The following is a 26,855-nucleotide window of genomic DNA, read 5'->3' as shown; positions in this document are numbered from 1 at the left end:
GGGCAGCGAGTCTTCGTCCTGGTGCCCCGTGTGGTCCTCTGGCCAACTGAGCCCGAGAAATCAGGACCTGCTCTCCTTCCGGTCCTGAGGATGGCCAAGTGGGATGGTCCTGGCTTCTCTAGGGGCCCCCCGGCTTCCTGGAACTAGCCTTGGTGCTTGTGTAGGGAGATGTTGGGAGGAGCAGCACTGAGCAGCCCATCGTGTTTGGTCTAGAACCATGGTGCCCGGGGCCCCCTGTGACCTGGCCCTGCCTGCCTCTCTGAGGACTCTGTCACTAATGCCACCTCTCTACCTCCTGGGCGCTCCCATCCCTTGTTGGGGGCTGTATGGCAGAACCCCTGAGAGAGGGGATGGTTGGCAGGGGGCCATCATGGACTCTACAGTCTAAGTTCTACTCACAAGTAAGGCCAACGGAGTGGACTCTTAATTCCTTGTCTTTGAATAGCACCGTTCAGCAAAGCGTTGGGTGGGGAGGGTGCTTGGGGGGGGGGTGCAGCTAACATTTAAGTGGTGCTTACTCTGTCAGGTACTGCATGAAGACCTGTCCACTTACTCACTTAATCCTCACATGTTAGATGGTGGATGCTGTTACCACCAAGACGGTGGATGTTCGTTCTGCAAATAAGGAACAGCGTAAGTCAGTTGCCCACGGTCACACAGCAAGTTAGGAAGGTGAAGCACCGCCGGTGGATTCGCATTGATGGGGGTGGGGGGTGGGGACAAGGAGAGACCCCTGATGTGCTCATCCAGGAGGTCAGCAGAAAAGCTTGGGTTTATTCGTGGAGGCAGCTCTTCTAGAGTTCTCCTTTCTGTTACCTATTGCTTGCTTGCTTCTTCCATTCATTTATTGTTTATTCCAGAGAGAGAGAGAGAGGGAGAGGGAGAGAGAGAGAGGGGGGGAGACACAATCGGAAGCAGGCTCCAGGCTCTGAGCGGTCAGCACAGAGCCCAATGTGGGGCTTGGACTCACCAACGCAAGATCATGACCTGAGCCAAAGTCGGATGCTTAATCACCTGAGCCACCCAGGCCCCCCTCTCTCTTACCTCTTTAGATTTCATCCTGGATCTCTCGCTACCTGGGCAGGTTTTGAGCGCACACTGTGCTGCCTACAGCTCTGCCCGAGTTTGGTCCCGCCGTCCCCTGTACATCCCTGTAGGACAGAGATGGCTTGGTGTCCTCCCTACCTTGTGCCTGAGCAGCCTTCCTTGCTGTTGGGTTTTCTTCCAAAATGTGCACAAACCTCGTTCTGCCTTCAGGTGACAGGAGGTGAGTGTTCACTGTGTGTTGTATCTCAGACCAGAGGTAAAGGCCCAGAAGCACATATTTGGGGCATGGTGGATGGTCTGTCTCCTTGCCCTCTCCTGCCTTTATCCCTCCTCTCCCTCCTCCCGCTCCTCTCCCTGAAATGTGCACTACTCACAATATAACAGACCACAGGCTGGATTTCACCCAAAGGGTGTAGTTTGTCAGCCTTTGTTACAGACATTTGTTGGTGTTAAACTGCCTCTTAAGAAATCTAACTGTCCTTGTTCCTGGGGGTCTGATTTTTGCCTCTGGTTGTTCTTCTCTTATGATGTCTTCTTTTGTCCCGAAGTGCTGTCAACCCACCTTTGTATTTTCTCCCATTCGCCCTTCATCTCCCGTCACTCCGGCCACACTGGTGCTCTAGAAATTTCTCGGAGATACGGAGGTAGTGGGGTTAAGGGTGTTCCTTACTTTTTCATGCTATCGTTTCCATGGTAGACAGGCATTACTTGCATCAGAAAGTAACCGGATTAAAACATAACCTCTAGCCTGTGTGTCGATGTCAAAGGGATATTCGCTTGGGACGGCTTTCCCCCGAGCTTCCCGTGTAGGCTAGAGGAGGAGTTGGGTCGGGCCCTTCATGTGGGCGTGAAGCTTTATGGGTTACAGAGTGCTGTCGTCTGACTGATGGTGTGGTCACCTCCCGCAGTCACCAGTGTCGATGTTCCTCTGACTTGGCACGTGAGCAAGCTGAGGCTTCCTTACTTGGCACAGGATTCCGCAGCCAGCAGGGGGCAGAGCTGGAAATGGAGTCCAGGTCTTGGGATTCGAAAGCGGGGCTTCCGGCTGTTGCCTTCTTGACGCCCCAGTAGTTCTGGAATGCTTTTTCCCAGTGTGGGTTGAGGTTGAGAGTAGGGTTTCTGGAGTCCGACTCTGAAGGGATGAACCCAGATCTGCAGCTCAGCCGCTGTGTGTGATGTTGGAGAAGCTACTTCTCTTCCCTGGACCCCGGCTTTCTTACACCTGAAATCGAGATAACGGTAGTACTGCCCTTATGGGATTGTTATGACTGTAGAATGAAATCGGTGAGAGCACGCTCTGTAAACAGTAACCGTCATCGCTACATCGTTGCGTGGTTTGTGTTTTTTGCTATGATTAGTAGGAAAATACACAGAACAAAATTCACCACAGTAACCATTTTTATGTGTGCGCTCGGGACGCGTTCAACACATTCGCACTGTTGTGCACCCCATCTTCAGAACTCTCTCTTTCTTGCAAAACCGAAACTCTAAACCCGTTCAACAATTCCCCATTCCTTCCCCACCACCTGGGTCTTTGCTGTGCTTTTCATTTATGTTTGTCACGCTGTTGAACGCCGCACCCGACATCCACGGCCAGTGGTCCTGCTCTGGGACGAGGCCTGTGACCAAGCCGTTTCGACGGAGAAGGGACTGTCCCTCCCTGGCTGTCATGGCGCCTCCATTTATCAAGCGCTTGCTCCTCACCGGGGCGCGGGCCAAACCCTTGATGGCGGGCGCCTGGCACAAGCCTCGGCGTGGCACTTTGCTGTGTGTTCTCGCTGCCCACATGGCGTGTGAAGGTGCGGCCCCTCCCAGGGCCTGAGCAGCTGACTCAGGGTCCCGTGGCTGGCAGGGGACAGAGCCGGCGTGGACACCCAGGGCCACCCCGGAGCCGGCTCTGTACCCTGGCACCGGGACTGGCTTTGCTTTTGGTGGCTTCCCCTCGCTGCCCAGTCGCTGGTTCTTGGGCGGCTGTGGTGAACTTGTTCCCATCTCCTTTCTCAGCGTGTGACGTACGCATCCCCTCGAGGGGTACGTTATCGGGGCGTCTGCGTCAGACTTGAAGACCGGAGTGGACGGAGCAGTTGGGGCGAGTGGCCCGCCCTCTTCCCGTTGCCCCTTCCTCCCCCGTGGCCACCGCCTGCGTCCTTCCTGCTCCTCCCTCGCCCCTTCTCCTCACGTCACTGCTCTCTGACGCGCGTACGGAGGGCCCGCCGCAGACCAGGCCCGCTGCGGACACGAGACACGGTCGCTGTCCTCGGAGCTGATGGACGAGAAGGGCAGGCAGACGAGTAGGGAGGTCACAGCACCACAGGCTGTGTCCCCTGAGGTGGCCCTGAGGAAAGGCCACGTGTGACCAGAAGGGTTCTTGGAGAAAGTGCCGTCTGCTTTGAGGGTGGAAGTGTGAGTAGTTGTCCGGGTGGAAGGAGGAGGGGTGAGATGCTGAGCACTTTGAAGAACCCGAATGGGCACAAGCGGGAGGCTAAGTGCAACTGACCAACCGATCTTTCTCTCGCCAAGACTTTTTCTTTTAATGTCGCAAGCAGGCAGAGCGCCAGACAAGCTGAATGGGGTCCCAGCTCTGTGTCCTCTTGGATTCCTCCCCGGTACCTCATGGATGAGCCCCGGGCCAGTGACGGTGCTCTAGGGCAGTCAACACCGACTCGGGCTTCAGATCCGGGCCTGAACACAGGGCCCGTTCGGAATCCAGCCCGGGTACCTCCCAAAGGGTGAACGCTGTGGGGGCTCCTGGAGGTTGTACTCAAAGCAACCAAGGGCCGAGTGTCTCTACACAATGTTGCCATCTAATCTGTGAGCCTTGAACTCCTCTTCCTTCCTTGAAAAATCTTTACTAACACCCATTATTCTCATTCACAAACCTTTGCTGGTGGTCAGGGATCAAGACGGTTGAAGTCTGCATCGTTCGTACTTGGCTGGCAATGTGTCGTAGAGTTACAGTAGGCGTCTGGGTCCACGCAGGCCCGGAGGCAGGGTAGACGCAGCGTGGAAGGTTGAAGTTCTTCCCCCGAGCTGTTGTAAGATTCGAGGAGCTGATGTAGGTTCTGACCAGATCTCAGCAAAACCTGAAGAGGGGTTGTTCTTAGGTCGGAACTCGGCAGGCTTTCCTTGATCTGTTAGGAAAGCGTTGCCTCTCCAGCATCCGGCCCCGCCTGTGTTTACGTGGCTGTCCTCATCTGAGTTAAGCCTGTGGTAATACCCTGGAGCTGATGATGAGACCCTCGTGCCTTTTAACTAACACCAGTTAGACAGATGAAGTAGTTGAACTCTGTGTTTTGTATTTGGAAACCAGCCAGAATCCAGCCCTCTCCCCCAGCATCCTGGCCAGAGGCAGCGTCATGCATGGTGCGAAATCCCTCGCATACAGATGACTTCTTTGTCGTCCCACCCCTTGCTAACCATTAATTCTGGTGATGATTAATCTTTTCACCCTTACGTTATCTGACAAGCAATCTTGTTCAGCGCTCTGGAGACCTGAAAAGTGCTATGTGTGTTTAATGTTAATACGCAGCCGCTCCGAGATGTACAGACTACACAGGAGTTGGGGCTGCCGTAACCCAGAGAGGCTCGAAAGTGAGGTGTGTGCTGGGAGAAAGCATGAATCACCTCTCTGCAGCAGGAGATTGTTCTTATGATTTTTTAATGGCTCTCCGAAATGAACGTGCTCTATTAAGGTAAACTGTTTAAAAATTAAGGCTTTTGACATTCTGTGAGTTCAAAAGGGAGAGAGGGAGAGAGAGAAAAGAATCTGTAGACTGATGCATGGGATGCAGCTCTTGGGGCCGACAGGGATGGCCTGGAGCCTTGGGTCTCTGTTTCTTTGAGAAAAGGGCTTTGGTTTCCAGGGAAGCTCAGTGCCGTGGACTGAGCCTCCAGGTTTTGGGGATGTTTATTTAACACGGAGTCCATTGGCCATCTGATGTTACATGCGGGCAGCTGGGTCTGGCTCCCACCCTGGATTCCGAGCTGATTTGCATCTGTCTTTAGGAAGGAAATTTGGACTTCGCTGATGTTCATGACAGTTAGGATTATGGACCAGGAGTGTGGGGGGTTCCACACACAGGATGTAAACTACCCTTGGGAGCTTCTGTAAGAGCTAGCATCCGCCCACCGCCCCCATCCCTGCAGTGATCGTCAGTGCCATAAGGATGCAGAGGCCTGCAGAACACGGACGATACATACATATGACGTTTGTCGTATTCTAGGGTGATGTGTTTTTTTTTTTTTTTTGCTCAGCTATCCCTGGAATCTTTGGGACTCGTCTTCATAGCAGTTGAGGGCTGAAAGTCACACACACATGCACACACCCCAGCTCCATTCAGTCAACACCTCTCCAGTGTCCTTCTGTGTCAAGCTTCGGGAGCTGGTGCTCAATCTGATAAATCTGTGGGGACAAAAGAGCGCAAGTGCTCGAGATCCCCACTATTCAGAGTGAGGCCTCCGGGCCAGCAGGACCGGCATCAACTGGGAGCACACCACAAGTGCAGCTCCTCGGGCCTTACCCCAGCCCCATGCTCTTAGGATCGGTGCTCTGAGTAAAGATCTCCAGGTGAGTTGCCAGCATGTTACCGTGCGAGAAACACTACTGGAAGTTTCTGTAAATGGAGGACAGGTACGGAAACAGGTTGCTGTTACTCCTCCTGTTCCTGGAGCAGGCATCACTAATCACACTGGATATTTCTTCCCAGTGAGCGCTGTCTGCGCCTCACAGCTCTTCTCAGAGCAGTGTCCAGGCGGCTGCTTCCAGCTGCTCAGAGCAGGTCCGTGAGGTCAAGTTCAGCCTCTCCACCACAGTCCACACTTCTCTCTTACTGGACAACAGCAGCATCCTGGTCCCCTGCTTCCCCTTTTTCCTCCTCCCCACAACCTAGAGTCCTCCTTGAAACATACAAAACCGCCCTGCCTAAAACCCTTTAGTGACCTGCCATTGCCAATAAAGTAAAACTGTGCCTGACCAGGCCCTGGTCACCTCCTAGCCCTGTCTTGGGTCTCCTCCCCCACTTGCCTGCTCATCACTGCCCCTCTGGCCTTGTTTGTATCTGTCTTCGGAGCACGCCCACTCGTTGTGCTGCAGAGCTGGGACATACCAAAGTCACTGTCTCCCTGGGTGTCACTGCTGTCCGTGTGAGAAAGCCCAGGAGGGCAGAGTTTTGATCGGCCTGAGGCCACATGGCGGTCAGAGCCCCGGCAGGCTCGTCTCCAAGCCTGAGCTGCTTGTGGAAGTTAACCCCCTCCAGTGGCCACACCAGGGAGCCACAGCAGGTCCTTGAGTCTTCTTGTGCTTCCTGTATCCACACTGTCAAGAATGCTCCTCTCTTGGGAAGCCTAGGTGGCTCAGTGGGTTAAGCGTCCGGCTTCGGCTCAGGTCATGATCTTGCCCCTCATCTGTCTCTGTGCTGACAGCTCAGAGACTGGAGCCCGCTTCAGATTCTGTGTCTCCGTCTCTGCCCCTACCCCTCTCATGCTTGTGCGCGCGCGCTCTCTCTCTCTCTCTCTCTCTCTCTCTCAAAAATAAATAAATAAACAAACAAATGCATAAATAAAGAGAATGTTGCTCTCTCCCCCTCTCTCTAACCAATGCCTTATGTGGCTGGCTCTTCTTTATCTGTTAGGGCTGGCTTTGGGCCTGTCACCTTCTCAGATAGGCTCTCTCTGGCTGTCGTCGTCAGGCAGCCCCCATCGTTCTGTCTCAGCATCCCAGTAGTTTGCTTCAGAGCCCTTGTCATAATTCACAATTGGTTTTTATATATCTATTGTTTGACTTGTTCTCAGTCTCTCTGCTTAGGGTCTAAGGTCCATGGTGGCAGGAATTCTGTTTGCGTTATTGGCCTCGTACCCACAGCACCATCACAGTGCCTGGCACATTGTCAGTATTTAGTAAATGTAATGTGGGCTTAGGCATGAATGGATCATGGGAGTGGAGGACAGTCCTAGGCTTGGTTTGGACCCAGAACCGTGTCTAATGTGGTTTCCACATTATGTACACAATAAAGCCAAGAAACAGAGGTCTGACCTTCCTGAGGTCAAGTGGCTAATCAGATCCAGAGTGATTTTATTTCAATACTAGGATACTTTTTAAAGTTACCTACTCCCAGTGGGCCACATCAAATAGCCCCAAATACCCTATTCTTCTTACCCTTTTTTATCTTACTTCCTTTGAACAATGGTATCTTTTGAGACACTCAAATAACCTTTTCCTCAATCAAGTAAGATACTTTCTGTGTTGCACAGAGATCTCTTATCAGTGAATTACCTAGCATTTGAAGTAGGGGGTCTGCTTTTCTTGGGTGAACAGTCTCCATGGGGTGTGCCCTAAGCCAAATCCGAACGGGTGAATGGTGTTGCCTCTGACTTCTGTAGCTATCACTGTCTCTTGCTGAGATCTCCACCCGTAGCCCAGTCCTGTCTCCTACGAAGTCTGTTTGGACCCATAAGGGTGACTCATGTGAATTGCCTTGATTCTTTCTTGGACAGGGATCAGCGAATGTTTTATATAAAGGGCCAGTTAGTACACATTTTCAGCTTTGTTGGCCACACAAACCTCTATGAAAACTACTCACCGCTGCTGTTGGGGCACAGAAGCAACCCTAGACCTTCTAGAAATGTGTGGTCATAGTTGGATATCAATAAAACTTTATTTACAAAAACACTGTCAGCCCAGATTTTGCCTGAGTGCCATGGTTTGCAGACCCCTGTTCTGGGATGTCCAAATTAAAAATCGAAACCAAAGAACTTTAAAAGTTAGCTTTCATTTGTTCAAATTTGTTTGTAACGTACCTTGAAAGATGACTTCAAGGGTGCTGTTCTTTGGATGGGGAACTGGTTCTTAAACTTAAGAAACAGAGTTGCTTTTGGCTTCCTGTGTGGGCAAAGAGTCAAGCAGTGATTTATCACTTGCAAAAATAGTTTTGATTTTTCAAACAAATAATCGCATTCTCATGAGTAACCCACCTGCCAGTCCATCAGCAGTGTGAGGAAAGATTCATCCTTAAACATGGTAGCAGGATCGCATAATCCAACTAACCCGCGTTGTTTAGTGATTAGCTCTGTTTTGGAAACTGGATTGCTTTGCAGATGGGTCCATCGTCCTTGCCCGAATGCTGGGAGGGCCCATTCAGCTTTCTTGGAAATGCCAACCTCCTATGAGATAGATTGGGGGGGAAAAAAACTGCACGTGGACCAATGTCAGCGTTTGTGTTTTTGACAAATGAACAGTCGGTAGGTGTTGAATGCCCCAAACGTTGATCTTTGAATTAGGTTGGAGAAAAATAGAAAGCCAAACCCAAAGTATTACTCCATCCCTTGGGAATGATTTGGGTTGTAAGTAATGTCAGCGGCTTTTAAGAATAAGGGTTGAGTTTTCCTTTGCAACAAGTCATTTAAAGGCTACGCTGGCTGATGACAACACTCTTTAACCAGGTTGATTAAATAGGGTACAACGTTGACTCTCTTGGGCTCCAGAGCTTGGTCTTCTGCCACACTATGCCACTTAATTAGAGAAAATAAAACAGGACTTCCTTAGGAAGAGTTTTCCTCCTGCTAACACTTTGAAAAAGATATTGAACTCACACTGTGCATGCAGTTTTGAGCCTTGCTTTTCTCTGTAATTGTCCATCTCAAGACTTTTTAAGTGTTTCATAGACTGTGTAACTCCCAATTCCTAACAACAGCATGTTATTAGATCTAGAGGATAGACCAGGGTTTATTTAGTCAGTTTCCTATTGTGTTAGACCTTTTTTTTTTAAAATGTTATTTTACTGAAAAATGCTGCAGAGAATGTCTTTTGTATACAGAATTTTCCCATGTTTCTAGTTACTTAGGAGGAGTGGTACCATAAATACAACTGCTGGGTGAAATGGCATGTTTTTTCTGGCTCCTGTGATGGATTGCCATGTTGCTCTTTGGCGATCTGTCCATTTGAAAGTGTCCCCAGAAACAGGTCTGGTTGGCCACTCTCTGCTGCATTAATGAATGGTTACCATTTAAACACCATCAGGCAGAAACCTAGCTGATTGTATTTGATTTGTATTTCCTGAGTTGCTATGGAGATGGAATACTTTTTTTTTTTTCTCTGTATTTATAAATTGAATTTCCTTTTGGTGAATTACCAGCTCATTTCCTTGGCATGTAGAAGAATTTTTCCTAGGGGTTATATGAGGGCTTGGCATCGGTAAAGATGCTGGCTGTGTGTTTTAACCAGCTGTGCCTCTTTTGTTAATTAACCCTATAGCACAATAGTAGCTGGCTCTGTTTTAGTCCGTTCCCCGTTCAAGTGTCTGGCATAGTTCTAACTTCTCCTCCCCTTCTGGAATGTCCTCGGTTTGGGTGTTCAGCAGTTGGCCTGGTGTAGGCACTCGGACGGTCAGGATTTTGGGAGTGAAACCTTCAAGCCTTTGTTTGAAGGGACTTACAAAGGCTTATGGTCATTAAGGGGGGAACGGACGTGTAAAGCCCTGTTGAAATTCCCCTGCCGTCTTTCTCATGGTATAATTACTTCCGTAGTGGATGTGGTTTAAAACCTTGAATCCTGGGCTCACTTTTCCTTTGGTGAACGAAAGAACAGCTCTGGTTCGTAATCTCCCATTGAGCCTCACGGTGGGTGGCTGAGAGTGAAGGAAATCTGGGTACTGACCGGAGCGTCCTTCTCCCTAAGCTACCAGGGTGCTGATCCCCAGTTGCCTTGTGAAACCCTTGACTGTAGGAACAAAGCAGGGGCTTGGAGCAGGAGGAGTGCGGATTGCCTGCCGCCGCGTAATGAGCGCTTGCTGCGTGAGCCCTAGAGGCGTTGAGGGGAGAGGTTCCGGGATCAGGCTGGCTGCCAGCCGGGTCCAGGCCGTGCCCGTTTTTGAGCTCTGTGCCTTGGGCAGGCCACTCTGCTGAGCTTTATCGCCCCGCTCTGCAGAGCGGGTATGGTTCACTGTTCCCTGAGAACTGTCCTTGCGAAGATGCGACGAGCTGAGCCAGTTCAAGCCGAGCCCTGCACTGCCTGGGGCGGACTCTGCTCTTGAGATTTTCTCCTTGGTTCCCCGTCTCGCACGGAGGTGCCCAGAGTCCATGAAGTGTGTTCATGTCTACCACCTGTTTGATTCTTTCAGATAACTTGATGGGTTCTGGTGTTTTTAGCATGCAAATCGATATAGACCATCGTGTCCCTGAGTCCTTCCCTTCACTGCCCTGTCATGGCTCCTGATCTCCGCTGTCTTCAGCATAGGCCGGCCTGTGGTCTCTACAGCCCCCTCCCCACATCCACACACCTGTTCACCTTCTCTCTCCGCTCTAGCCCCCTGGACTGGTCTCTTCCTCCCATTACAGGACCACACCACTTTGCCTCTCAGGGCGTTTGCACTGACCATAGTCTTTGCTTGAACCTCCCAGGAAATCAAACCCAGCCAACTCCTTCACCTTTCTGACTGGCCTGTAGGCCCCAGCCGACGGTACAAGGCCTGAGGGTCTGGGCAGTCAGAAGGCGCAGGGACAGATGATTTCTCCAGCACGTGGGTGGGTTGTTGGTGACCCTTAGCTGGATTGCAGTTGTGTTGTCGTTTATGTAATTCTCTGCCCCAGTTCTGTCTTCCTCACTGGAAGCAGACACTCCTTCCCCTCCCTCCAGCCCCAGGCAACCACTAATCTACTTTCTGTCTCTATGGATTTGCTTTTTCTGGGCCTATCTTATGAATTGAATGGTATGATCTGTGTCTGTCTGCTTTGATTTAGCATCATGTTTTGAAGATTGATCCAAAATTATAGCACGTTTTAGTACTCTGTTCCTTTTTACGACTGAATAATATTCCACTGCATGGCTGTACGCCATTTTGTTTATCCATTCTTCCTTTGCAGACTCTGGTGCTGGGTTTGGCTGTGGTGAACAATGTTGCTCTGAATGTTCATGCACAAGTTGTTTTGTGGACATGTCATTTCTCTTGGGTGTGCCCTTAGGGGTGGCGTTGCTGGATCACATGGTAACTATTTCACTTGTTGAGGAATTGCCCCCCTGTCTTCCTAACTGCACCTCCTGCTAGTGGCGAATGAGGATTCCAGTTCTTCCCCGTCTCTGCCGGCTCGTGTTATCATCTGTCCCTCTTACTATAGATGTCCTGGTGGAAGTGAAATGCTGTCTCATTGTGGTTTTGACTTGCATTTTCGTGATGGCTAGTGACGTTGGTGATTTTTCACGTGCTTTCTGGCTATTTGTGTATTGTCTTTAGGGAGCTGTTCCTTCAAACCCTTGCCCTTTGGTTTTCAATTAGCTGTATTTTTTATCGGGTGTGTGTTATTTGTATATTCTGGACAGTAGACCCGTACCAGATGCATGATGTGCAAATATTTTCTCTCATTCTCGTTTCACTTTCTTGCTGGTATCCTTGAAGCTCACTGGTTTTTGATTTGGATGGAGTTCATTGATTCTTATTTTTGTGGTTGTTATTTGAGCCCTCTTATTTTTGGTGTCTTGCCTAATTGAGTTTGTTTTAACAATCAGTGTTGCAGTATTACGCCTCAGAATGATTCACTATTTGGAGAGTAAATACTCTGGCTCTGGCCCAATGATTTTGGGGTTCATTTGGGGAATTGTTCATTCCCCCTCTGGACTCACCACTGTGCTACGTGGACATACCTCTCGTGCCAGGGACTGACGCTATTTCGGGTACAGTGGTCTCCCTTCTGAGCAATGTAGCGGGCGCCCGGAACATACCTATTGACCACATGACCGAATGATGCAATGCTTCCTCTGGGTCTCTATTCCTCACGTGGCATGTCTGTGTCCCTTCTTTGTTTCTCAGTTACTGTTGTTCTCCCCCCTCTCCCCGCCCCCGGTCTCTCTGAGTGTGTGCGTGCACATGTCTTTCTCTCATTCCTCCCCTTCCTCCTCTGTGTCTTCCTCTCTTTAGGTGCCCCTGGCTTGGTCTCTTTATTTCTCTCGAAGGTCTCTCTCCTGCCGTGCCTCTTTGTTCATTATTCCTTACCTTTTTCTTCCAGTTTACCCCATCGGATGGCTACAGCAGGTGACCGGAAGTGACCCTCTCTCTGCATTTCTTTCTTTCCTTCTTTCTTCTCTTTGGTTGTCTCTAGTGTTTAAGAAGTTTGGGGAACTTAGACACAAACTGTTGAATTCCTCGTCCCTGCTACGCCCCCGGCTTGGCAGGAGGCGCTCCGGAACCAGCTGGCACAGTGCTCAGGTTTGCAGCTTGCCGTTTGTGAGCCTGTCCCCTAGGCCTCCGGTACTTAATTTGAGATTCAGTTACGAAGCCGCAGCGATGCCTTTGCACTTTCTGAGCTACATCTTTGGCATGTCGGGTGGGAGCAGCGCGGGCAAGTTTTCCCGTGTGTACCCCTGCCCGAGTTTGTTAAGAGCTTTATTATGGAAATGACTGCTTCTGCCTTTGCATTTTCCCGTGTTACTCTTCTGTATTGATATATTTTCACCTGCGCAATGTTGGGATATTCTTCAGGGTTCTTGCTTTCTGATTGAGTGGCAAGCCTCAAATTAACACACGGGAAAGGAATGGAAAAGCCTCTGGGTAAAACAGATTTGCACTCCACGCTTCTTTTATTGAAAGGAAGAGTAATCAGTGTTTGGAACAGAAAAACTTAAACATAATAGAGAGTGGGTGAAAACCTAGGTTGTAAATTTGATCTGGGTGTATATGTATATGTTTGGAGTATAGATTCTGATTTATGTTCCCAGTTCTTTTTGGCAGGGTATAGAAGCCTCAGGGAACTGAAGAGAAGCAGGTAAGGATTTGGAAATAAATAACAATTTAGGGGTTATTGGAAAAGTACAATTTTCTGTTTCCGTAGGACTTGCGTCTGCGCTGGGGGGGATAGGGAGGGATATGCGTGACTTAATAACTGATCTCTCTCTTGAATACAGCTACCTCTGGTCTCAGAGATAACTCAGAACTGCTTTACATATATATTTCCCAGTACTATAGGTTTTGATTTTACATCTCCGCTTTTTTCGCATCAATCCGACACAAATCTTGTTAAATAAATATCCATCAGGTGTGTTCCAGCAGTTACCGCTTGTCGTTGGTTTGTCCAAAAGACCAGACTGGAAAAAGAAAGGCAGTCGTTTCAGTTGGCGAGTATTGGCTTTAAAAGTCTTCGTCTGAACGCGTGTCTGCATGAACAGGGCTGATGGTGATGCCTGCTGTCCATCCTCAGGTTAAGGAGCTTTCCTGGAGGCCCCATCTAACAACCGGGGCTTACAGCTTACTGGCTGGTGTCTCTTAGTGGCACCGCTCACGTGAGGGAGGTGTGACGTGATCTTCTGGCCTGGAGCACGGCCTTCCTGAATAAGGCTGGGCTTCTGCCATGATGGAAGAAGGAGGCGCGCTGGCCGTAGAGGGGGTGCCGGCGGTAGCTAGCGTTCATCGGGCGACGCTGTGTACCCAGACGTACAGCGAGCACGTTAAGCGCGTGGCATGTGGGGAACCAGACGGAGCCGACGTCTGCCTCGGCATTTAGTGTGTGCTTGGCTAGCAGGCTCGATAATCGTTCAACCCCATTTCCTGGGTTGTACCTAGCTCCCTGGACTCGAAGCTCCTTGAAGACTGGAGGATTCGCTTTTGTCCCCCAGAGCTTACCTAGCTCGGTGTTATGCACCCAGGAGCTAGCCAGCGAATGTGGACTTACTAAACCAAGGCTATTTGTACTGAAAAGTGTGTGTGTGTGTATTTTGATTGCCGAGAGCTGTACGTTTATTAGAATTTTAAAAGCAGGCACTAGAACAACGAAAGGAAAAAAACTGCTTTTAATCTCATCACTAGTTTAGAGCCACTGTTCACATTTTCAAAGTGCTTATTTTCAGTCTTTTATCTTTGTGTGTCTGTGTGAAACAAATTTGGGACATTCTATGTATATCATTTTGAATTCTCTCACTTCACTTGGGATTACATCATGAGCATTTTTACATGTCGTTAAATGTTTTTCCTTAGCAGTCTGTGTGGCCACATCACGGCTCCTCCTTGCTACGGCCTGGAATTGGAGTTGTTTTTTATTGTTACGCTGACCATCGTCTGTTTCTGTATCTGTGTCTCTGTATCTATCCACACGCACACATACACACATACGTATATGTATATACGTATACACATGTACATTTATACATACATTTATACGTTATACATTTATACATACATGTATATACACATACATTTGTAATAATTTTTTAAGAGCACGAGAAGGGGGAGAGGGGCAGAGAGGGAGAGTCTTAAGGAGGCTCCGCCCGCAGTGCACAGCCTGACGTGGTGTTCAGTCCCACGACCTTGGGATCGCGACTTGAGCCGAAACCGAGAGTTGGACGCTGAACCGACTCGGCCACCCAGGCGCCCCGTATGGCGACCATCTTTCTGTGCATGTTTTCGTATGTGACTCCAATGATTTCTCTAGGGTCAGCTCCTACAAAGCGGGTCCCTGGGCCGTTCAAGGCCCTTGACAGAGATGGCCGGCACTTTCCCGGCAAGAGCGCGTCGACGTGGGCCTCGCGTGCTCGCCTGCTCTGCTTCCCTCTCTCCCACATGGGGTGTTAACATTTTCACTTTGCTGATCGGATGACACGTCTTGGGTGTCTGTGGCGATGGGATTTTTCCCAAGTGTTAACCGTTTGTGGTTGTTTTTGTTGGTGTGAAGAGTCTGTTTATTGCTGGTCTTCATTGTTTTTTTCTTACCACATCTTTAGGCTTTTCTCTTTATAATTTGGTTGTGCTTCATATTTATAAGAATTGTGGTAACACGTGGCCACTTTGGTGGCAAATACTTGTTTTCCCTTCATTTTTCTGTGTCATGTGTTTTTTTTAATGTTTATTTATTTTTGAAGGAGAGAGAGACAGAGTGTGAGTGGGGGAGGGGCAGAGAGAGAGGGAGACACAGAATCAGAAGCAGGCTCCAGGCTTCGAGCCGTCAGCACAGAGCCCGACGCGGGGCTCAAACTCACGAACTGCAGGATCGTGACCTGAGCTGAAATCAGATGCTCAACTGACTGAGCTACCCAGGCGCCCCTCCCCCCCCCCTTTTTTAATGTTTATTTATTTTTGAAGGAGAGAGAGACAGAGCAAGAGTGGGGGAGGGGCAGAGAGAGAGGGAGACACAGAATCCGAAGCAGGCTCCAGGCTCTGAGCTGTCAGCGCAGAGCCTGACACGGGGCTCGAACTCATAAACCGTGAGATCATGACCTGTGCCAAAGTCGGACGGTCAACCGAATGAGCCACCCAGGCGCCCATCTGTGTCATGTGTTTTGACCTATATAACATTTAAAATTTTTCACCTGATCACATTGGTGGACTTTTCTTTCTGATTTTGTCTGTTGATTTGGAAAGTTGTTACAGCTCCTGAGAACGAGTGTTTACTTCTTGGACTTACTTAAAATTTTTAAGTCTCTGCAATACATTGGGAGTTTATTTTAGTGTTAGAAGTAGAGAGAGGTTCTGACTTGGTCCCTGTTGTCTCCCTCCAGCTCGTTAATTAAGCAGTTACTTCGTTCTGCGCTGTTCGCTAACACTTGGTCTCCCTCGGTTTGTGATGCTTCCTTTCTGTCTTTTTCATAACTTAAAAAAAAAAAACACAACATTCTAGGGTCTGTGTCTGGTATCTTTTGTTGCCTTGAATCTGTTGGTGGACTCTTGAGGCCATACCGTAACATGTTAATATAGTCTTGTAGTATGTGTGTGTGTGGGAACAAGTTCCTGTTCAGTGTTCTTTTAAAAAGAACCTTTTATTTGCTCCTTGTCAAGATAAGCTTTAAAATTTGGTCAGATTAAAAAAATAATGAGGATTCCAGTTGTGATCTCATAACATGCCTAGGTGGCTTTTAAGAGGATTAATGATTATTGATTAAAATTCTTGCCTGGGCTTGGCCTGGTGGTCCTGTAGAAGTCATTGTTGTGGAGCGGGGGAAGTTGACTTTGTATTAAGGCAAGAAACCCTAAAAATTACTAATACTATTTTATATTAAGAGGGAATTTATTGATGACTTAGGTAACAAGTTTTCTGGCTTTAGGCACTGCTTGGTCAAGGACCGGCTATTATTAGGGCCTACTTTGTGTGTGCTTGTATGGCTATTTGTAAGTCTTTGTTTCTCTCCTTGTTTGCCTCCGTCTCTCTCTCTGTCTCTCTCTGTCTCTCTGTCTCTGTCTCTGTCTCTGTCTCTGTCTCTGTCTCTGTCTCAGCGTTTCCCTGCTTCTGCTCCACGTTGGCTCCATCATCAGACAGGCCAGGCTCCCCTCCTGAATATAAGATGATTGCAGCAGTTCTGGGACCTGGGCCCTTTTTAGTTCACGTCCAGTGTGGCCTAGGGGGAGAGTCCCTGCGTCGGCATCGCACGGCTGTGCACAAGTTTCCTGGAGCTGCTCTGACCCGAGCGTACGCGTCTTGGAACCAGCACTTGGCCGGGAGACCGCACGCCTTGGTTGGCCCAGCCCCGTTTGCGTGCCAGCCTTGGCCCAGGGCCGGAGTCAGGCCCTGGGTGGAATCCGTGGTGAGGGAAGGTTGGGGAGAACTGGCCTTCCAGACAGAAGTTGGGTGTTCTTTCCCCAGAAGTTGAGGAAATGGGGTCTGTGCTTCTAGTACGTAGCACCTGCCCATGACAGTCTCTTGCGAGCAGCGCAGCACTCTCCAGCAGCGTGCTTCGAGAGAGCCCAGGGCAGGCAGGTGCCTGTCGGAGGATGCCAGCAGCACCCTGATGTTTCAGGACAGGGGGTTCCTCTTGGTCCCGACCTCAAATCCGATGAGTCGTCCTCTGGTCTTCTCTCTGGAAAGCAGCTGCCTCTCCCCCATCCCTGGTTAGAGGAGCCCTGGGCCGCTGAGTTTCACAAAGAAGGGCATCGATCCCAGAGTTGACCTACGTCTGCCTTGGCTGTCTTCCGTTACGGGTAGAGAATCCAAATCTTGCCAATTTCTTCCAGCTCTCCCGACGGCTGATTTCACGTAAGGGTCAAGCAGAGCCGAGCAGGGTGCTGCTGGTCGGTCCACATGAAATCCCGTCAGGACCTCTGAGGTTAAGGGTGCACGAGGCAGGAAGAGGAACAGAGGCTTCGAGGAGGCCGGTCAGTATCAGCTGAAGCACGAGGTTCAGTGGAAACAGACCCCGCTGTCAAAACGCAGAGTTAATTTTTACGATTTTTTCCCTGTCATTCGTGTTTCTCCAGCACCTGATTCCACAACCTGGGGTAGCATTTTGTGTTCCCGAGAGAGGGTTGGCCAGGCCTCTCAGTAAGCGGCTCTGTAGTCGAGTCACTGCTGGGCTCAAGAGACGCCTCTTGTCTGTTCAAGGATGCTGATGGCCTGTTTGGGCCTTTGTTCTGGCCCAGACACCCCTGGGCATTTAATTGGGTTAAACAGATGTTCGGTTGGGTTTCGGGTCCGTTTAGAAAACTCCGAGGGCATTGATGGCGGGGTCGGCTCTGTCCTCACGGATGTGGGCGGGATCGCCAGCCCCCGGAAGCCCTGCTCGTTACTGTTACCATGCGCGGACGGCATTCCGTGAGTCACGTGGGTGACGTCGGAGGATCCCTGTTGAGACTTTGCACCCAGTGTCACAGGGTCCCTTGTGGCTCTTGCAGGGCTTGGGTTCTCACCAGGGTGGACAGTGGGAACCCCCAGTAGTTGGAATTATTCTGGGAAATCCCCTGGGAAGGTATCATTTTGTGGGTGTTGGTGCTTCCGGCAGCGGAACGGATGGTTGATTCTGAAGTCAAAGCCCACACGCAGTGGCTGGCGGGCACTTAAGAGCTAGGTCGTTCCAGCACCCACACTCTCACACAGTGTCAAGCCCTACAACCTCTCATTGAGTAGGAGCCTCCTAGCGGCGGGGCACGTGGCCGCCAACACTCCGGGGGAGCAGCAGGCCACGCGTCTCTTGCGCACACGTCCTGGCGCCCAGGCGCGACGAGCGGAAACTTGGGGTGGCACCCGGTAGTGGTGTTCCTTTCTCCTTTCTCTCTCAGTGCGGGTCTGGTGTATCATGTACACAGCGGTGCGTGCACCTAGCTGCACGTGCACGAACTGTGCATTCGATGTCACTCTGGGACACGTGCTGCACGTAACCACAGCCCAGTCCCCTCACCTAGGTGGTCACGCAGCTGGTAGAGCGAGTGCTGGGGGCAGGGTTCCCGTGTGGCCCCACCGATCCCCAAGCCCCAGCCTTCTCCCGCTCTGCCGCCTGGCTCTTGGCGTCTCTCCCGTGCCTGGCGTCTCCTTTGCAGACAGATAATAACTCCGATGCCTTGTGATGAGTTGATGAATGAGTAACTGAGAATACATGGGCTGAGGGTCTCACAGGATGGGAGGTCGCTGGGTAACCTGACTATGATCCTGGAGGCTACTCTTGCCCCCTCAGGGTGATCAAGTGGGTCTAGCTCTGAGAGTGGAAGAAGATTCTGTTTTTTCCTTCATACAATCACATAAGTCACACGCGCTAAACAGAGTTTCTTGTGCCTCCTAGAAGCAAAAATCTTCCTCTCAGTACTGATTGGGACAGTATTGTGTAAATGAAAGATGGTTTTACCATTTTTGAGAACCCATCCCCCGTCTCTGAGAATTGGCTGCGGCTGGAGGGAACGATGCGGGCGCGCTCGCACGGGAGGGTGGCTGGTTCATGTGCAAACACAGATGCGCGTAGCTCCAGGAGCCACATTTCTCACCATTTGTTACTGTTACTTAATTGGAAGCGACAGTTTTGTGTTCCCAAAAGAACAGTCACGTTTCTCCTTCCAGATTTGTTGCGGCAATTTACTAGTGGATCTAATTATAATGTTTGGTGGGGCCTCGGGTGGAGGGCCCACCTAAGTGGTAATCACACATTTTTCTTATGATATAGAGCACTGGATTTTTCCCGCCTGTGTAAAAATTGCTTCTAAATGGTAAAGCTAAATTGAAAAATGTTGCCCTTTTTTGGTGGATCCTTTATGTGATGGTTGAGAGCTTTGGCCATGGAATCGGTCAGTCTAAGGCCGAATCGTGGCGCTCTTCCTTACTCAGTGCATGCCCCTGGCTGGGATGTGATGTGACCCAGCCTCAGTTTTACCACCTGTCAAATGGTGAGATAAGAGGAGCTCCTCAGAAGGTTGATAGGACATTCCTTGTCTGTGACGGACTGTGACCGTGCTGTCAATCCCTGACTAGTGTGGTGCCCGTCTCCCAATATGTGTGACTACTATCTTTTTTTTTTTTTTGATGATTACAAAAAGATGGTTTTTTTATTGTTGATAATCTTACTATTCTTTTTTATCATTAAAATTTAAAAAAATTATTTAATTTACATCCAAATTAGTTTATAGTGCAACAGTGATTTCAGAGGTAGAGTCCTTAATGCTCCTTACCCATTTAGCCCACCCCCCTTCCTACAACCCCTCCAGTAACCCTCTGTTTGTTCTCCATATTTAAGAGTTTGTTGTGCTTTGTCCCCTCCCAATTTTTATATTATTTTTGCTTCTCTTCCCTTGTGTTCATCTGTTCTGTGTCTTGAAGTCCTCGTATGAATGAAGTCGTGATATTTGTCTTTCTCTGACTAATTTCACTTAGCATAATACCCTCCAGTTCCATCCACGTAGCTGCAAATGGCAAGATTTCATTCTTTTTGATTTCCAAGTAATACTCCATTGTATATATATCCCACATCTTCTTTATCCACTCATCTATTAGTGGACATTTGGGCTCTTTCCATACTTTGGCTATTATCAATAGCACTGCTGTAAACATGGGGGTGCATGTGCCCCTTCAAAACAGCACACCTATATCCCTTGGATAAATACCTAGTAGTGCTGGGTTGTAGGGTAGTTCTATTTTTAATTTTTTGAGGAACCTCCACACTGTTTTCCAGAGTGGCTGCACCAGTTTGCATTCCCACCAACATTACAAGAGATCCTCATTTCTCCGCACCCTCACCAGCATCTATTGTTGCCTGAGTTGTTAATGTTAGCCATTCTGATGGGTGTGGGGTGGTATCTCATTGTGGTTTTGATTTTATTTCCCGGATGATGAGTGACGTGGAACATTTTTTCGTGTGTCAGTTGGCCATCTGGATGTCTTCTTTGGAGAAGTGTCTAGTCATGTCTTCTGCCCATTTGTTTGCTGGATTATTTGTTTTAGTGTGTTGAGTTGGATAAGTTCTCTGTGGATTTTGGATCCTCAGAAAAATACGGAAGCTTTGCGAATCTGCCTGTCATCTTTGTGCGGGGGCCACGCCAATCTTCTCTGTATCGTTCCAGTCGTAGTCCATGGGCTGCCGAAGTGAGCACTACTTGTGACTATGTTATGATGACTTTGTCTTAATTCTTTCCATCTGCTTGCGTTTTGAAGGACAGTGTCCACTTCTTAGGTGTTTGCCCTGGCACAGGCAATGCGGACTTTTCCTAGGTACTTAAGGGAAATTTCTCTTCCACATGGTTAAAAGTATAGTGCTTAAAGACATTTAATTTTGCTTTTATTTTTTTCCTGCCAAACTGAAACCAGTGGTTGATGGTTAGCTTATAACCCTTGCATCTCTCCTGACTGATGATGACGGAGACCTTGGTCAATGAATTCTGAAATAAAAGTTGTTTCCTGCAGAAGCAGCTTCTGTTTCTTTTATAGCTGCTCTGGGGGCAGGCTGGTTTGGTGGTGGATGGTGTGTTCTAGAGAGATGAGTTGGTTGGGGGAGGGCACAGCGCTAGTCATTTCCTTAAGGTTCCCCTTTCTCATCTGTGAAATAAGGATCTTACTCACAATGTTCACTCTGTAGAGTTTTTGTGAAACTTCAGGGAGCCCAAAAAAGATAAGGAACACAGTGCCTGGCACATAGAGAGCACTCCATAGATGTTAGCTGTTGTGTTTTTATTTCTGTTCTTACTTTCCTTGCAAAGTTCTGAGGATGACTGAGAGAGGCACCCCACGTGTTGATCTTGTCATCTTGTTCCTTGGAGTTGGTAATTCGGACTGCTGCAGGTTAACACTGAAAAAAGTTTGGTGTGAAATCAGGTGGCCCCTGGTTTCGGAGAAGCGCGCAGCTCTTGAGGTCTCCAAGGACGTGCAGCTGGCAGACGTTGTGACGTATGACCTTGGATGGTGTGAGGAAGGGACAGGATGCTGGTGGAGACAACTGATCATCCTTAGAGCTAGTCCCTCCTCCATTTTGGGGGGGGTCACAGCTTGGGGGTCTTTGGATCAAAAACAGCGCTAACTTGAGTTCTAGAGTCAAAGAGGAACCTTTCAGTATCAGCAGTACAGAAGGGCCAGTTTGTGATGTGCTGGGACCGATGACCCCGGCCCACCGTGGTCACCGTCAAAGACCAGAGCTGTGACGCATCTACTCAGGTTTGCGGACTGGGGTGTGGGTCAGGTCTAGCTCCGGTGAGGAGGAGCTGGAGCTCAGACCTGAAAGAGGAAGGCATTCCCCTTCCACACCAGGTTTATCTCGTTGCCTCGCAGGAGGAGAAAGTCCAAAGCAGGAGGAGGAACAGGTGGCAGAAAAACCGAGGAGAGGCCGGTACTGTCAGGGCCCAGGGTGAAGGAATGGGGGGTGGCCCAGAGCACCCCAGGCCCCACAGGTTCCAGGAAAGGATTTGGTCTTTGCTTTAAGAAGAATGGAGTGTCTTTCAAGAGTCCTAAACAGGGATCAAATTGGCCTTTTGAACCTGTTACATTGTCCAACTGCGGAGAGAGAATGGGTGACGGCCAAGGTCTGTGCCACTTGAGCTGTTGGCCCCTGCAGCTTTCAGCAAGCCAGGTGCAGTAGTTGGAAGCTGGGGCGAGGACGATGGGAATTAAGGGAAGATGCAAGCATTTGGCCGAGGAAACGGACACGACCAGGCTTCCGTGTCTTATGTTTTTAGATCGAACCCTTTCCTTTCAGACTATATCCTTGGTTCAGTCTTTCTGCCTCTGCTTCAGTTCCCTATGGCTCACACGGTCTCTTTCCTCCTGCTTTTCCCTGAAAACGATTCTTTGGGTAAAAATAAATACCTTCCTCTTCCAGATGAAGCGAGTAAGTGAGTGACTGAAATGAGCAGTGACTCGTAACGAGGAAGGCGCCCGTGGTCCGTGATTGACACAGGTGCAGCTTTTCCTCCCGGAGAGACGTCGGTTCAGTGTTCCATTTACAAAACGCGCAGCAGGACCCACATTCCATAGTGGCTTTACCCAGCAGAGCATTACAATATTGTTTATTTTCAGGCTCAGTGAAGGCTGAAAAAGTCCCCCTTTCAGGCGGTCTCCAGGCTAGGTTTGCTTGTCTTTCGATTGGGTTCCTTAGGTGGCATGCTTGGGAGGTACCATTAGTGTGTGTCTTCAAAAAGAAGACCACCTGTGATGGCGGCCACGTGTGTTTCGTGTTCCAGCCTTGCCGTTGTGCAAGAGTGACGCTCTCATTTTCGTCTCCGAGAAAGGTAGACAAAGGTGAGACCCACAGCTCTGAGCCTACCTGCCTCCCCAGTTGGGAGAGGTCGTCGGCACGTGCTGGGATTGTCGCGGCAGCCTCTGCTGGTGGCCCTGCTCCCACCGTGGCTGCGCCTTCCCTGCTGTGAGTCTCTGCTGCTGCCATGGGGGGCCCTGGAAAATAGAAGTTGGGTCACGTCCCCTCTAGCCTCTCGGGCTTCCTTTCATACCTTCCCCCTCACAGCCCCACGTAGTCTGGCCCTTCCCTCTTCTCCGTTTTCCTTCCGCCGTCCTGCCCCGGACACCTCCGCTCCTTCCCCTCTGGCATGTTGCAGTCTCCAGACTCTTGCTGCCTCTTTGGCCTGGTATGTTCCACTTCCAGATCTTTATATGCCCTTCTCCCTTTCTCCCCAAGGTCTTCAGCTAAATACCACTTTAGCGAGAGACTGTTCTATGTGTAACAGCACCCCTGACCTAGCTTCAGTTTTCTGTGTAGCTCTTTGCACTGTTTGACATAAAAACTGGTTTGTTGGCTTCCCCGGCTACCCCCCACTAGTGTCAGCTCTAGAGAACGGGGGCTTTTCCCTCTCCTCTGCCGAATCCTGGACCCAGACAGTGACAGGTGCACGGTTGGGCTGTGTGAGCGTGGCCGAACGAGTAAGGACTTGAGAAGTACCCCACTGGGTCTGCGTGGTCGTGTCTGGGAAAGCGAGGCCGTGCTTCTCTTACCTGTTTTTGCTTAACAAATCACCCTAGAAGTTAGTGGCTTAAAACAGCCACCGTTGCATTTGCTCACATTTGTGTGAGGCAGAGATTCGGTGGACACAGCCGGGATGCTCATCTCTGCTCTGTGTCACCTGAGGCCTCAGCTCCAGTGGCCCAGAGGACCGGGGGGGGGGGGGGGAGGTGCCGGGCCAGCTGCGGCTGGTGCATCTGCACCCACGTTCTGGCTGGTGGCCACGTCCCTTGGTCCTCCTTCACCCGAAGTGTCCACGCGCCCTGCTCGGCCTTAGGCATTCCTGGTCGTCTCAGGGCTCTCGGGAGTGTTCCTGCCGGACGTGGCAGCCTCTGCTTGTGTCACACCTGCTGGCCAGAGCGAGTGTCACAGCCAAGTCCAGGTCAGCGAGGGCAGTGCGTGCACAAGCACAGGGACACCAGGAGGTGTGGTCCGGGTGGGGCCGCTGTACAGAGTCTGGCAGGGTGTGATGCGGAGCTGAAGGGACAGATCTAGAACCGCCTGCTGGGTTTGTACCTTGAGTTCACGACTCTCCAGTGGTGGGCTTGAGCTAAGTGACCTGATTTTTCTGTGCCTGTTTTTCTCACGGGTAAAATGGGGCAGAGGCTACTTGGTAGGCTTGTTGCTGAGAGTGGTGGGAATATGTGTAAAAGCTCTGAGGATGCCTTCTGGCCCGTAGTAAGCACGGTGTCAGCCAGTGGGTGACCGGCACCCATCCGTGTGCTGAACCGTCCTGCCCTGCATTTCCGCTCTTGTTTCTTTGCCTTCTCTTTATTTCACCTGCCAGATGTTGCTTAAGCACCTGCTGGGTGCCAGCCCTGTGCCTGGGCTCTGGGATACAGGAGGTCCCTCGTGGGGCTTGCGGGAGGCTGGGGAGGGCATGTGGGGAGGTCAAGAAGACTTCTCAAAGTGTGTCGTGGGCCGGGTTGGAGGGCTCGGGGAGGCCAGAGTGCACGCCCTCACCTGGGCTGGGGCAGGGCCGGGCCGAGAAGACTTCCTGTGGAGAATCTCGTAAGACAATCCCTGAAGGATAAGCTGGGCTTCGGTGGGCAGAAGTTTCCAGGTAGGAAAGGGCACATGGAAGGGCATGTGCAAAGGCCCAGAGGAGGATGAGGAAGCATGGTCGATAGAGGGACTGAAAAGTTAGGGGCAGGAAGGGCCGGGCACAGTCCCCCAGACACGGACCTGCAGTTTGTTACTTCTTAGGGTTTTTAATGCCTGAAGTTTGTGATGCAGAAGCCATTAACTTAATATTTTTAGTTTTTACTTTACTTTTTTTTTTAAGTTTCTTTATTTATTTTGAGAGAGAGTGAGAGCAGTTGAGGGGCAGAGAGAGAGGAGGGAGGATCTCAAGCAAGCTCCGTGCTGCCAGTGCAGAGCCCAGTGTGGGGCTCAGACCCACAGACCGTGAGATCATGACCTCAGCCGAAGTCAAGAGGTGGACGCTCAACCGACCGAGACACCAACTAGTATTTAGTCGGTGCCCCAACTAAATATTTTTAAAGAAAATCGCCACACTCCTCCAGACCCCCTTGTCACAAATGATCCATAAGGACTTCCAGAAACAGAATTAAATGACAGAGAAGACTGTTCGCGAGCCCCATCCTCAAACCTCAGAGTGACAGATTTAAAGGAAGGCTTTTTACCCCTCCTTCCACCCACGCCTACCGGGTCCCAAAGCATATGAACTTCCTGTCTGTAAGCCGGAAAACTGGGAGGTCCTGCTTGAGAAATTCTGGGTTGGGGTTCCCCCTTGGTGACCTCATCCAGTGTCCTCTGAAAGTATGAGACCTCCTTGGTCTGCCTCACCACCCACTGGCTCCTCGATTTCTCGGGAATCTGGTCTTCCCCTCTCCAAAACGGGGGGCTGTATGAACTTGATAGGCTGGAGAAGAGAATTAAATCGGGTGCTGTAATCACACTCTCGTGCATGCTTATTACCTCTCCGTGAACATGGGCTCAGCCCTGGAGGAACCCATGCCCTGGGTTTCTCGCCCCTGTCCCGACACCTGCCTCGAAACCTCCTCCTGGTGCTGGCGGCCTCCCCTCAGTCCTCGGGCGTCTCTGGGAAAGCTCCCTGCGTCCCCTGGTCACACCTCTGAGAGGCAGCAGCTGCCTGAGGGGCCCCGGGCGCCCAGCCACTCGGAGCCTTTGGACCACCGGCTGCTCCTCCAGGTGGCACGGCGCCCGTCGCGGGGGAGCCCCTGCCCCTTCCACCTTTGTAACTGTTCCTCAGATCCACTTGGGCGCCAGCCCAGCAAACCTCAGCCCTGGCCGGCTTTGTCCTCGCCGTCTGGACCACCCGCTGGGGATGAGGGTGGAGGAGGGTTTGCGTGTGGGGTTCTAGGAATTTTCAGACCCACACGGAGAAGCTGGTGGTACTGGGGCTCATCTCTGTGGGTCTGACCCACAGGAAGTAGTCATTTGTCCGTTCGGCTGGTGCCCTCCAACCCTCCCGCGTGCTGGGCCCAAAGATGGGGGGCACACAGTCCTTGGGGCCGTGAGCCTCCAGGGACCGGGCATTCACCTGGAAGTATTTGCTTATTTTTTCATCCATTAATTCCTTTATAAAAACACTTGTTAACTGGCAGTCATAGGCCACTCTCCTTGCCATTTGGGCTCCCAGTGAATGAACCACGTGAAGGTCCCTGTCCTGGTGGGCTTACCTTCTGGTTGAGGGAGACTCACCGTCATCAGCAAATAGGGTAAAAAAAATGTATGTCCTGTTGCAAGGTGACAGTTGCTCTGGAGGAAAAGTAAAAACCGAGCGGGCCGAGGGGACCGGGAGTGTCTGACCAGAGGCACGCAAGGAGGAGCTTCGCTGAGAAGGTGCTGCTTGAGCGCGAGCTTGAACGAGGGAGCCGTGGCCAGCGGGTGGGAGAACATTTGAGGCAGAAGGAGGTGGCCTGGGAACGGCCTAGGGTGGGAGTGTGCCTGGCACATCCCAGGGACAGCAAGGAGTGACTAGGAAGGAAGTGAAGTCACAGAAGGTTCCGGTGGCTCACCTCCTGCAAGGCCTCATGCACTGCTGTGAGGAGGTTGTGTTTTTTTCTGTGCAGAAACTGGGCGGGGGTGGGGGCGGGGAGGGGAAGCCACTGAAGGGTTTCCGAGAGAGGAGTATCACCTGACTTAGTTGTTGAGGATCACTTTGGCTGCTGTCCAGAGATGAGCGTCTAGGCGAGAACGGCCAAAGCAGGGAAGAGAGCAAGGCAGTGGTCACAGGAATCCAGCTGGGAGGTGGTGGCCACGACCTGGGTGAGCTCTGGCTGGGTGTCGATGTTGGGTGTCCAGGAAAGGATTTCCCGGAACTTGGGCGGTGAGGTGTGAGCGAGAGCAGCACGGGATGGCTGGGAGGAGCTTGCCCTGAGCAACCAGAAGCTTCTCCTTGCAGTTGACCGGGACGGGGATGGCTTTGGGCAGAGCAGCCCTCGTGCGACCAAACGGGACTTCTGGTGCAGACGTGCTGTGTTGGAGATGGCTGGGTGTGGGAGAGGAGACGGGAAGGATACGTGTGCATCCTGGGCTGGAAATACACGTGGAAGGTGTGGACAAACCAAGATGCTTAGGGCCCGAGATGGGATGAGATCCCTGGGAGAGAGAGTGTAGACTGAGCGCTGGGGCCTTCCACCTTGAGAGCTTGTAGGAAGGAGGAGGACGTGCCAGCTAGGGTGACGGAGAGGCAGTGCCTGGGGCGGGGGGGTGGACACCG

General features: G+C 50.8%; 1 protein-coding gene and 1 non-coding gene across 8 annotated transcripts in view; one reads left to right on the top strand and one right to left on the bottom strand.

Moving 5' to 3' along the window:
- SNX29 (sorting nexin 29) overlaps positions 1-26,855 on the top strand; it is a 495,580-nt gene that overhangs the window by 214,608 nt on the left and 254,117 nt on the right. The window lies entirely within an intron of this gene.
- On the bottom strand, positions 20,191-20,297 carry LOC122234787. The gene has a single exon (XR_006212739.1). It is a non-coding gene; the product is annotated as a U6 spliceosomal RNA (small nuclear RNA).

This window comes from Panthera tigris, chromosome E3, assembly GCF_018350195.1.
Source record: "Panthera tigris isolate Pti1 chromosome E3, P.tigris_Pti1_mat1.1, whole genome shotgun sequence".
In the NCBI taxonomy this organism is placed as follows: Eukaryota; Metazoa; Chordata; class Mammalia; order Carnivora; family Felidae; genus Panthera; species Panthera tigris.
This window is presented reverse-complemented; position numbering and strand designations above follow the sequence as displayed.